Source organism: Hemibagrus wyckioides, linkage group LG07 (assembly GCF_019097595.1).
Source record: "Hemibagrus wyckioides isolate EC202008001 linkage group LG07, SWU_Hwy_1.0, whole genome shotgun sequence".
NCBI classification, from domain to species: domain Eukaryota; kingdom Metazoa; phylum Chordata; class Actinopteri; order Siluriformes; family Bagridae; genus Hemibagrus; species Hemibagrus wyckioides.
In genome coordinates, this window is record NC_080716.1 from 19877695 (window position 1) to 19889870 (window position 12176).

The following is a 12176-nucleotide window of genomic DNA, read 5'->3' on the forward strand; positions in this document are numbered from 1 at the left end:
GGAAAGGCAGTTCAACTTAGGACACACATTTGAGCTGGTACCTATTGGACTATGCTCTCTGAATGTCAGTAGAGCAGAAGACATTTTCTTGTTCTATGTTAGTCAACTTTTCCCTCGTTATACAATGTGTATGTGTTTACTGAATAACCCTTGACCTACATCCTCTGTTTTATACTCGGTCTATCCTAGGATGGACTCAGAAAAACATGCAGTAAGTAAACAGTCATGTACATTATGACCCTTACCAGTGGTGTCCACAATGAGAAAATTAACTCCGAGATACAGAAAATGTGTCCTATGCATTTATACAGTATGTCAACTGAGCTGCATGAAAACTTAGCTGACCTTTTTTTTTTCTCATCACGAAAATGCTTGCCTAGCACATATGAAGCTTCTAATTAGGAAAACATGTTTCTTTTCTTAGCAGTGTGGAGCATTTGGTAGTAAATGACCCGTATTTAGGGCCGTCCTTGTGGTAAACACTCTACCAGATAAGAGAGGAGACAAAATTAGTCATACCATTACCTGAGAAAGAGGTAACAGAATGATTGACACAAACAGGATGAATCATAAAGATAATCACATTCACAGAAAAACATCTACAGTAGATATGTATAGAGATTAAAAACAGCTAAAAAGGTGTTTTTGTTATCTTTGGGAGATAGTACTAACATTTTAAAACTTATAGGTTATGTCCACAAAGATCGCTTTTCTACAGCCATCTACGGCTACAGCGTGTGGGAACGTAATATAAAGAAAGAGAGTAGTTCATGAATGAGAATCACAATGACGGGGAGCAAAAAGCAGAACAAAGAGAGAGAGTTTGATAAGACAGGAAGTTGTCGTCAGAGCAACAGGAAGTGGGCCTCCCAAAAGGGAGAGGAAGCCTTAAGGGGCAGGGGGAACATGCTAACTAACATCCTGTGGAACAGAAGTGTTTTAAATGAAGAATTTTCCCTTTTGGCTCTCAAATCTCAACAGCTCAATCTCATCTTATGAAAATTGATAGAGCATTTCAACGAATGAAAGTAAAAATGAACACAAAGCGTATTAATACCTTAACATTAATAACAGCTTTAACGTGCCTTGCCTTTTCTTCTACTCATCCCTGGACCTGTACTGGAGGGATTAACACTGTTCTTTCTAAAGATGATCTCTGAATTACTGTGTCAGTGATGAGGTTATAGAGTGCTGACTAACATGCTGGTCAGAAAACTTTCGTAGATATCCAGTAAGGTGGAGATCTGGTGACTGTGAAGGTCACATCGTAGGATTTACACTATTTTCATTCTCATCAGACTCATCATTGTGCTCTGTGGATGAGGCAGAGACATCTTAGAAGAAACCATGCCTCATCAGGAGTGAAAAGTTTCCTCACAAGGATAAAGATGATCAGACTAGCATTGCTGTAATCTTTCCTCTAAGGGAACAAGTGGACCCAAAACATGCCAGTAAATTACTCCTCACAACATAACAGAAACATCACTTTTTCCCCTTCGACTTTTTAGTTTTATCCTATGTGATGCGAAGAAGAAAGAAACATTGCTATAATCAGTTAACTTTCAGAAGAAATTACACTCAGAATGAAAGAGACAAAGTGTTCAAAGAACCAAAAAGACGTTACACACAGACACACAGTCTGTTTGAATACGAGTGTGTTGTGATAAGTGTGTGTGCACATGTATAGAGCGGTGACTCAATGTGTGAACGTCTAGCACAAGAAGTCTGCTGCAAAAGTGCCGTTCGTGACCATCTGTGTGTGAAACCATCTGTCTGTAAGTTTCACCAAGTTCATGTCTAGAACTTTCAGAGAAAAATGAGTGATGTTTTTTTCATCCATCGGAACATGGAGATCAGTTGCTCACACTTGTTATTGAAATCTTTTACACTAAAAAGCCTACTGTCTCATTTCCTGGAAGAGCGATGCTTAACATCTGCGAACATGTCCTCATATGATCGCCCCCCCCCAAAATCCCCCTCCTACATCAGCACCCCTTATTTCCCAGAAACCACAGTATGATGCACAAACAGACTAATGCACGGACATGTTACCCAAAAAAAAAGGAGAACAAAAACATAACGAATGAAAGCTGGGCCTTGGACTCTGTCTCCATGGCAACGGTCGCTATGGTAGCCAGCCAAAGCCGAAGCAGTGCAGTCTGACGCTCCAAAAGTTGGAGAGAGATTTGGACAATGGTGAAATGACAGAGACATCTCTAAGCAAGTCAAAAAAAAAAACAACATTCCACACATATTTCAACCAAAGACAATCAGCTTACTGACCAAATATAGAGAGAGTCTTGCTTTTAAAATGAGATACAGGAAATGGGGAGAGAAAAGGAGGTTTGAGAGAACGTGTTTATGTGAGTTTGTACTGGAAAACAATTCGTCCTCACCGATGTCTCCCCCATGATTACTGCGCAAATAGCCAGCACATCTCTCTCTTACGCACTGCTCCCAGAGCTTTCTCCTCCTTTCCTGCTTCACTGAAACATGATTGTATTTATTTCCGTCACTCTCACTCTCTTTCCAGTCCCACCTACTCTAGTTTCACTGCTCCTCCCTCGGTTTCTCGTGCACGCTCTGCTGGATTTTTATCAAAAAAGTGAGGTAATACAATCCAAATAAGGTGACAAAGGAAAATCCAAAGCAGAGTGAAAGTATCGTTTCTTCTTGCGTGCCTGTGAGTCATCAGTACGTGTTCATACACATGCCGGTTACTTGATCGTCACTACGGCTCTTTCAGTTAACCAGAAATAACACGCTAGGAAGGAATAAATTAATTTAAAGTAGATGTTTTCGTGAAACGGTGATCCTTAAACACCCACATATTTTTAAGCTGACGGTTTTAAGAGCAATACACACTTATTTCACAGTACACCCACTTTAGCATAATCTGATTATTAATCAAATCAACCACTGTGAGTTCAGGTAGGAGATTTTAATGAATCACCATGAACACTTTCTCCATTACACAACTTAAATTCCTCACTCTCCGTGAACAAGGAGACAGCAGGATGAGCTGACTAATCAAACTGACAAGCCTACAAACATTTACTCATCAGTTGTCCAAGACAACACACACACACAGACCCCTATCTTACACATTCCTATTCTATTTATCCATTTATTCAGCCACATGCCTCAGCACAGGGTCGGACAATATATCGACAGAATACTATTATTGTCAGTGCTTTTATAACTTCAATGTATCTGACACTAAATTTTGTACCACTTTGACTTTACTTTTCATCTTGTAATGTTTCATAGGACGACTCCACCATTCTAACTTTCTTGATGTTTTTGTTAAATCGCCTATCCCACCCTCAACATGCCTACATTCCTCAAAAAGTGGAATTACTCTCATTCACAAAGGAAACCACACACACACACACTCTCTCTCTCTCTCACACACACAACTAAAGTCTACAGCTTTAATAATAAACCGATGGTTCATTCATTCACTCCTTCATCCTGTTGGACTCAGGAAAGAGCTCGGCACATCAGAAGCAGCAATTCTCAGCAACTGCTCCTACTCTTAACTTTTACAACCCTGAACCTCGTCACCACTTCAAAGAGAAGTAAACACAGCCCCTTGTTTTGGTGTGGATCACTCTGATTGATCAGAAGACCGCGTTCAAAGGGATCTCCCCACTTCCCCAGCCCAGTTTTACGCCTGCAGCGTTTACGACACGCTGTAAATGACCAAGCCCCCGGAAAGAGCAACGTCACATGACTATCACTCCATAACGTACTTGTGGCACAGACTAAGCTGACAATTAGGAACAGGATATTTTGTTAGTTTGGAGTAATTTCCCTAACCTAGACACAGGAAGTTTCTGAGAAAAGAAGCCTACACATGACCATAGGAGTCAAAAAAACTCCCAATTCCCCAGCTGGGCGGTTGTAGTAGGATGATGCAAATGTGCATTCAGACATGGGCTTTGTGTGCGTAAAAGGCTGCCCAGGCACTCCATTCATTTCGTGCGCCTGCCCACGTTGCCCATGTGCTCCACGCCTCCTGCATTAGGCCTGCCTACATCTGCACACAAAGACCAAGCAGCTTCTTCCTCTCTTTCTCTACAACTAAGCCAATCCTCCATCCCGCCCCCCCCACACAGACACGTGGTCACACCGGCTTTACAATCACTAACCATCTCAACTAAAATACACACTCCTGTTAACCCACTGCATAATGTATACACATATGATCTAACACACAGAAGCGAGACGTGCCACTGTCACCTCGTGTCATCCACGTTTCAGTGTTTTTAAACGAACTCACGTTTCACTGTATCCAGAAAGTGAAGGGTTAAAAGAGATGAGCTGCTCGAGCTTCCGGTGTCGTGAAGCGAAGCCTCGACTGTTACACAGTTACTACAACACACTCATTCAGAGACCCGTTGCGCACGAGCCTGCCTCGTTAAATCCTAATTATCGTCAAATAACACTAAACAAAAGAACAGGAACTGAATACTTCTAGGAGGGAAGAAAGAGGGAGAGAAATGATAAGGGCTTACCTTTGCTGTAAAACTTGTCCTATACGACCTTAAAGGCGTGAAGCTCGTCGGTGCTCGGCACACAAAGCTCGAGTCGATCTGTTGAATAACGGAAAGCTCTTTTTTTGTTACTTTCCACGAGTTTAATGTTCCGGTAGGCACTTTTGATTAGTGCTGAATGACTCACACGTAGGCGACGACCGGGAAATGATTGAATTATGAATGATCAAATAAAACCCATTCAGACAAAAGCGCTTGAGTTACCGGTGCGCTCCGCGGTGCTCTATAATCCGGCGTAAAAAGGAAAGCTTCTCCCTTAGAAGAACAAACCGCTCCCAAACTCTCTCTCTCTCTCTCTCTGTCGGCTCCAACCTCTGTGTCCCTTAATGAAGGACAGTCTCTCACTTGGCTCTATACAAAAGCACACACACTGTATGAAGTCTCTTCCTCGCGCCAGATACGCGATACTCCCAAGCCGCAGAATATCACCCAATCTGTCCGGCAACAAGACGACCCTCGATAGGTGGATCTCTTCCTACCACTGCTCTGTACTTAACAGTTATACTGTGAGAGCTGATGTCGGGAGAGGGTGTGTGTGTGTGTGTGTGTGTGTGAGTGAGAGAGAGCGGTTACTCTGTGTTGACGTTTGGCCAGCCTTTTTTTGTAGAGAACACACACACAGAGCGCTGGGATCGGATTGCGCTGAGTGACGCGAGGTTTTAAAGGGACAAGCTGCTCTGGGTGCTGATGTTACTACCGCCCACTTACACACACACACAACAGCCGCGTCGCACCGCCCCGCACTGCTACGTGACGTCACCGCACGACCCCGGAATTCCCTGACAGCGCAAACTGCGGAGTCCACGGTGGGTTCAAACAAAACGCGCAGTACTTTGGCACTCTACCGCATACGCGGTCGTATGCGGTAGAGAACATCCTGTCTCAAACCCTGCATCCCGCTAATCTCCGTTTCTCTCCCGCTTTCTGTGTGTGTGTGTGTGTGTGTGTGTGTGTGTGTGTGTGTGTGTGTGTCGACTCGTGACCAGACTCACACGGTAGTGCACTTCCGGGTCCGGCACTGTGTTTACCGGTCACGGGACACTATAATCTCTCCTCAGCGCCACTAACAGAGCTGACCTGGATTCACATAAATCAATGTACTACATATCGCCTCTACTAGCTAGGAACAGCACGCAATGTCGATTTCATTACCAAAAATAAGTACAGGGATATATTAACTGTGTTTAAAAAGAACAAGATAGAGCGCTCATTATGTCACAGATCATGTAGGACACTAGGACTTAAACAAAGTGGGGTCTGGAAAGCATACTCAAGGGTCTATTATAGGGATTATTATTATTATTATTATTATTATTATCATTATTATTATTATTATTTGTTACAGTGGCAGAAATCACAACACAGCATTATCAATGTTATTTATATTCATGATCTCTTGGTTGAGACTGTGACTGTGACTGGTCACATGAATCTTAATAGGTTTAACATGAACCTCAATAAGTTGCAAACAAACGCTTATAAATAATGTCAGCTTGGACCTTATCTGGTTTGTCACAGTAGAAAGCTCACAAATAAATAAATAAATTAAAAAAAAAAAACCCTTATGGCTCCAATCAATAGCACAAATTTCAATAAAAAGCCTATCTTTGTCATTAGTATATGAATAGTTAAATGTTCATAAAATACACCTGTAATGCGCAGGTTAAAGATGGAAACAAGTTTTAGAGCCCACAGACTAAACACTCTCGGACGACATCTTACAGTGTGTCATATCGTGTCATACAGTGAGAAGAATTACATCACACTATGGTTATGTGATTGTGAATATCATCAGTATTGATGTATATATTACAGTACTGAGTAGCTCTGACTGGACATTAAAATGTATGTAATGAGTATTTTGTTAGTATTCAAGCATAACAATATGCTGTGTTTGCCCCTTCATCTATCCTTGGCAAAATATATAGCCTGATGATGAGGATTTGTGCTTTGAGAGAGAGAGAGAGAGAGAGAGAGAGAGAGAGAGAGAATGGGACAGACAAGAAGACAGGCCAACACATTACATCAGAATTAGAGGGTTAATGGGAACATGCTAGAGTAAGTAAAATAATTTTTAAACTGTTTCTTTGCATTAAGCAGTAAGTAATACTGTCAGATGTGATTTTGAATGTGTTCTAAACATGACAGACTTTGCTTTGTTGGCATTTGGAGTTGAGTTGCAGTCCAGTAATGACAAACAGACGCTGTGGTGTGTGTGTGTGTGTGTGCTCAGCAGTGTCCCACGCTGCACAGGACTGAACGTTATATTTAGCTCCGTTACATCAGCGGCTACGAGACATAACAGACCGGCTGAACCACAGGAGTGTGTCACGAGAACTGGGCTTCTTGGACAGAAACGGAAGAAAACCGCACAAACACACATAGAGGAAGTGAGCAAAGCTGAGCATGATGCCCAACATAGACAACAGCAGATGTAACAACGCTCCACCTCCATCTGCCCCCACCCCACCCCACCCAGCACACACCCCCACTTCCCCATGAGGTAATATCCTACTGACCTCCTAGCCTAGCCAGCAACCTTGGACTTGTCCCGTTTTTTCCTTTTAATTAGTGCCAAAGAGTGTGTGTGTGTGTGTGTGTGTGTTAGACGAAGGGGTACAGTGAACAGGAAAGAGGAAGTTCTTTGATGGCTGGGGAATACCACAACCCCCCCAATATTTCATTATGGAGGAAATGTTGTGTGCGTGTGTGTGTGTGTGTGTGTACACATGTATGTGTGTTAATCACCAACGTTAACATTCCTGCACTCAGAGTCTATTGTAATCAGCATCCTGATGAGCAGAGCGAGAGTGAACAACTCCAACTGTTCACACACTCTCCGACTGCAGCTATATATACACCAGCATTTCCCATGGGTACAACAGAATGCAGATACAACAAGCATGTTCGCACACACACACACACACACACATACACACAGTCCTTTATATTTATCAAACAGAAAACTTCAGTTAAAGTTCAGCAAGTAAAGTGTGTATTCAGCATATAAGATGAGATACAGATAACTGTCAGTACAGCTTAAGAAAGTGTGGGGTGGGAGGGAGGGAGGGTGGGCGGATGTGTCATTGGTACAGCCAGTACTCCTAATGCACAGCCTCCACTTTGTGGGACAACGTGAGTCAGCACTGACACACACACAAAAACAGGGGGTAAGTCTATCAGATCTGACCATGTGGTGTGAGAACCAAAAAGGTGCAAGGAACAGTCATGACTTGATGTACAAGTATTAGTCAACACACACTATTACACACACTGAGACTCTCAGAGTAAGACACTGCCCTTGAAGAACACAGAGAATATGGAGAAAGAAATGCTTCAAGGTCGGTCAAAATTGTGTGTGTCTATTAAACACACACACACTTGTTTCACTATCAAGTCTAGAACCCTTAATTAATGCTATACACCCCATAAATCTAGCTCTAAGTTTAAACTCAGTAACCAAAAGGAAACTTTTTAAGACAAAAAACATTTTCATAAAAGCAGTCTTCCTCTCATGGGGACCAGCCAAAGGTCAGGTATCCTTGTCCTTGTGAGGATTTGGTCCCCAGCAAGATATACAAACATGACTCCTCCCCTTTCACATCCTCACACTAAGAGCACACTACATATATGATATATCAGGCTGCCATTTCAGACACAGATTTATTAATTAGCTTATTAAGGTTAACGGTGACTCCTGCTCAGATATCTTGACCTATAACTTATGGGATAAAAGGTCAGATGAAATCTCGAAGCACAGCTGGTTTGACTTTACAGCAGTCTCCTTGGAAGAGATGATTAATGGTACAAGTAAACAACAAAACAGTTTGAGTTTTTTTAGCTCATGGACAGTGTTGCTATTAAACAGAAAGCATGCTGAGCGGTTTTAGCTTCGTCTCATTAACCAAAAATGGAAAAGGCCGAGAGAAAGAGGAGTGAAATAAAAAAAGAGAAAAAGTGTGTTTTGACATGTCCAAAGAGGAAAAGGCCACCATACTGTTCCAGTCCAAACAACACATCTTCCCTCACACAGGAAGCACATTACTTATTGAACACTCTACAGGGAGCCAGTCAAACACCAACACACCATATGGACACGAGTAGAGCCTGGAACACCAACACAATCCAGGAAATGGGCTCCAAATCATCCGAACCACATTTCATTCTCATCCATACATTTCTATGCATGCTCCAAACCACGACCTGTTAAGATAAGATCAAATTGAGTGGTAAGAAATTTCACACGAATCATTATCATCTCAAAGAGTCCCATATTTTGAAAGGTATCAAGTGCAACAATCTCACTGATAACGGCAGATATGAAAAGGTCTCGGTGAGCTCGACAGAATCTAAAAAGGTCAGAGGTTGCTGTAATAACTAACATGTATTAGCAAACAGCAGACAGAAAACCCTGCAGCATAGACAGTACAGGAAAAAGAAAAAGCAAATAAAGGAACATGAAACTTAAAGTCTCGTAGCCCAAGATGAGCATCAATGACTAAAAATCACAATGTGGGTTTACGTACAGTAAAAAGGCTGGGAAAATTAGAAGAAAAGAAGAAAAAAAAAGCAAGCTACAGTTTACAGGAAAGAGGAAGAGAGAAACAGTAAAATTGAGAGAGTTGAGAAAGAGAGCGAGAGATTAGGAAAGCACAAGTACGTATGTGACTTTATTCTCATGACTGGCCAGCATATAAATGTCACTATACTGAGGCAAAGCTCTTTCCTTTATTGTCTACTCACCATCTGGGATATGGACACACACACACACACACACTCTGAATGTCCTCTGCTAATCTGACACCTCAGTTTTCATATGGTGTAAGAAAAGAAAAACCCTAATTGAGAACAAAGAAGTGCCCACGCGTGTACACACACACACACACACACACACACCCTCTCACACACAATGCTCTCTCTCTCTCTCTCTCTCACACACACTGCCTACATGCATAGTCCAACCTACTGAACACACCATGCTAGTCTGAAATACTGACACACCTACAGCCACTGAAATCAACTACTAAACCCATTCTCAATCAAAATGTATAAACAGTTTGTAAAGTCAGTGCGGCTTTATGTGCCTTCATCTACACTAGTTGCCGAAATGTCGGATGATATATGGTGATGGGTTTGCAGTTTTTAGATAGTCAGTACTTTATTTAACTGTTACATTTACAAGCCTAATTGGTTTCTTGTATAAAAGGAATGGATCAAATATAAACCTTGCTCATTTAAAAAATATCTATAAACAATGTGAACTCGTAAAGTAAAAGCATGTTACCTTTATATTAACAAATTACCTTTTATAATTGTAATTAAACTTGCAATGCCTCCACTAAATAAACAAACACAATGGTACATATTTTCTTAATATGCTCTATATCATATGTGAATACTAAGCGATTGTAAGAACAAATCGTTCCACTCTGAGACCCCTGATCTACTGTACTGTACACAACTGCCACTCAAAACCTACAATCACTTCCTGACTGCACCCTCGTAGATCGACACACCATGCACTTAAAAAGCTATCAATCAAAATATTTCACCTATTGCACTCCGAAAGCAAATACAGCACAATGCGGCCGCGTACAGTCTGATAGTTTATCAATTTACAGTTGAAAAGATGAAAGAAGAGTGAGAAATACAATGACCTAAGCTCACACAGATTACTGCTTTGCAGAATAAACAAAACTGTTATATCGCTATCCTGCTGACCTCTCGTACATATGACCAAGCCCTTTTGCAGCCCAACACACACACACACACACTCCTTAGCTGACCTTACCTTACACAAGCGAAGTCTCCTAGACTATCATGCAATACTGACTAAACAGGGCTGTAAACCTTGAACAAAATTAGTAACGCTCATGAAATATCCCTAAGCATAGCCTGACAGCGGTGCTCATACTGCAGCCACGGTGGGGCTCAGGTCAGACGTCTAGCCTTAAAAACAGCTCCAAATGAAACGTCTCATCTGTTCTGTGTTAAAACCAGGTGACCGACACTGTTATATTCTCGTCGCTAATGATATGCTGGAATATCATCTTACTTACCTAATCATGGTGTTTTAGCATGTAAACATGTGTCATAATGCAGCTCGCACTCAATAAAGTCTCTCAATGGTGACTGTCCACACACGCACTCACACACACACACAGAATTTATAGGACTGAAGTGTGTGGCATGAAAACAATGCAATATTTTGCATTTTTAAGTGATAAGTCAGTGGGTGACTCAGAGGAACTCTTCATGTTAGGACAGCAGTCCATAGATTTCATGTGTGTACAGACACAGCAAAGACAGCAGAAAGTTACAAGTTCCAACACACACACACACACATAGTCAGAAGAAGCCACACACTGAGAGCAGTCTAACTCATCACTGATGCAATCATGCAAATAATATGCACTTGTATAATCTGATAACGGTGAGTAAAATGTCAAATTAAAATATCAGATATTAGTTTATTTATAAACTAGTAGGGGTTTTGTGGCATTGCTGCTTTTTTTAATTCATGTGGTCAAACAATTAAGAGGTCAAACCTCACTGTTTTGGCTTCATTTGCTAAATAGGTTGTGTTTTCATGGGTGAAAGCATTGTCTAGAAGTTGATTCAGATGAATACATTTCTCACACACACACACACACACACACACACACACACACACTTACCAATGCTTGCAAACAATGTGCATGTGTGCGTGTGTGTGTTTTTTAAACTTTTCAACTGAACAGATATCAGTCTGACAACTGTCTATCAGCCCACACCTGTCTGTCCATTAGCTCCACAGTGTCTGTGACCCGGATTGAGGAGTGTGTGTGGGATGAGAAAGCCTGATTGTGTGGGGTGGGTGAGACTGTGGTTGCGATTTGGGCATGTGAACCTTTGCCACATGTCTTATGCAAAAGGTCATGGTTGGCCAGGTTTGGTTTATAAAGATCACAGTCTTATCGACTTACACCCACACATGTACACATACACACATGCAAACGATAACACAAAAGTTTATGAGGGCAGATCAGGAAATACATCAAAGTTTTGTGTGTGTGTGTGTGTGTGTGTGTGTATCTGTCTGTCTGTGTGAATGAACTAGACCCACTGTAAAGATGTGCCTAACATCTTTCAGTCATTTGTCAGGGTGTGGCTCTGTGCCTACTCTCTTTTCCCAACATGCAATAACTCACAGTTTTTACTGACCATATAAACACTAGCATGTCGTGGGGCCAAAAGCAGACAGTAGCCCACAACAAAAACGGCAGCTGGAAGCCCTCTAACTCATATGTCTCAAACCGAGTTTCCTTATATTGCTCCACACACCAATCACTAACCAGAAAAAAAAACACCCTGTCTACTGAAGCACGTGCACACACACACACACACACACACACAGACCAGACAAATAACAGACTGTCTGCTTATACACACACACAGGCAAAATTATTCAGCAGCATCAGCCAGGTAAAAACAGATGCTTAGGTGATACAAACAGGCTCACACATGCCTTACTCACCTTCTCTATTACACACACACACTATCCTTAGGCATCAGATTATACTAAGTCAGAAGCACAGAGGTGAAATGGCACGAGCAATGCTTACACGGACATACATT

The 12176-nt window shown here is 41.7% G+C and overlaps 1 protein-coding gene across 7 annotated transcripts in view; it reads right to left on the reverse strand.

The window, feature by feature from the left end:
* kdm6ba (lysine (K)-specific demethylase 6B, a) overlaps positions 1-12176 on the reverse strand; it is an 82729-nt gene that overhangs the window by 15631 nt on the left and 54922 nt on the right. For 2 of the 7 annotated variants that reach the window (XM_058395779.1, XM_058395786.1), the window contains exon 1: positions 4521-5205. The exons of the other annotated variants lie outside the window; for them this stretch is intronic. The gene's annotated coding sequence lies outside the window, so the exon portion shown is untranslated. Of the gene's footprint in view, positions 1-4520; positions 5206-12176 lie in introns of those variants that run through there. 7 annotated transcript variants of the gene reach the window in all.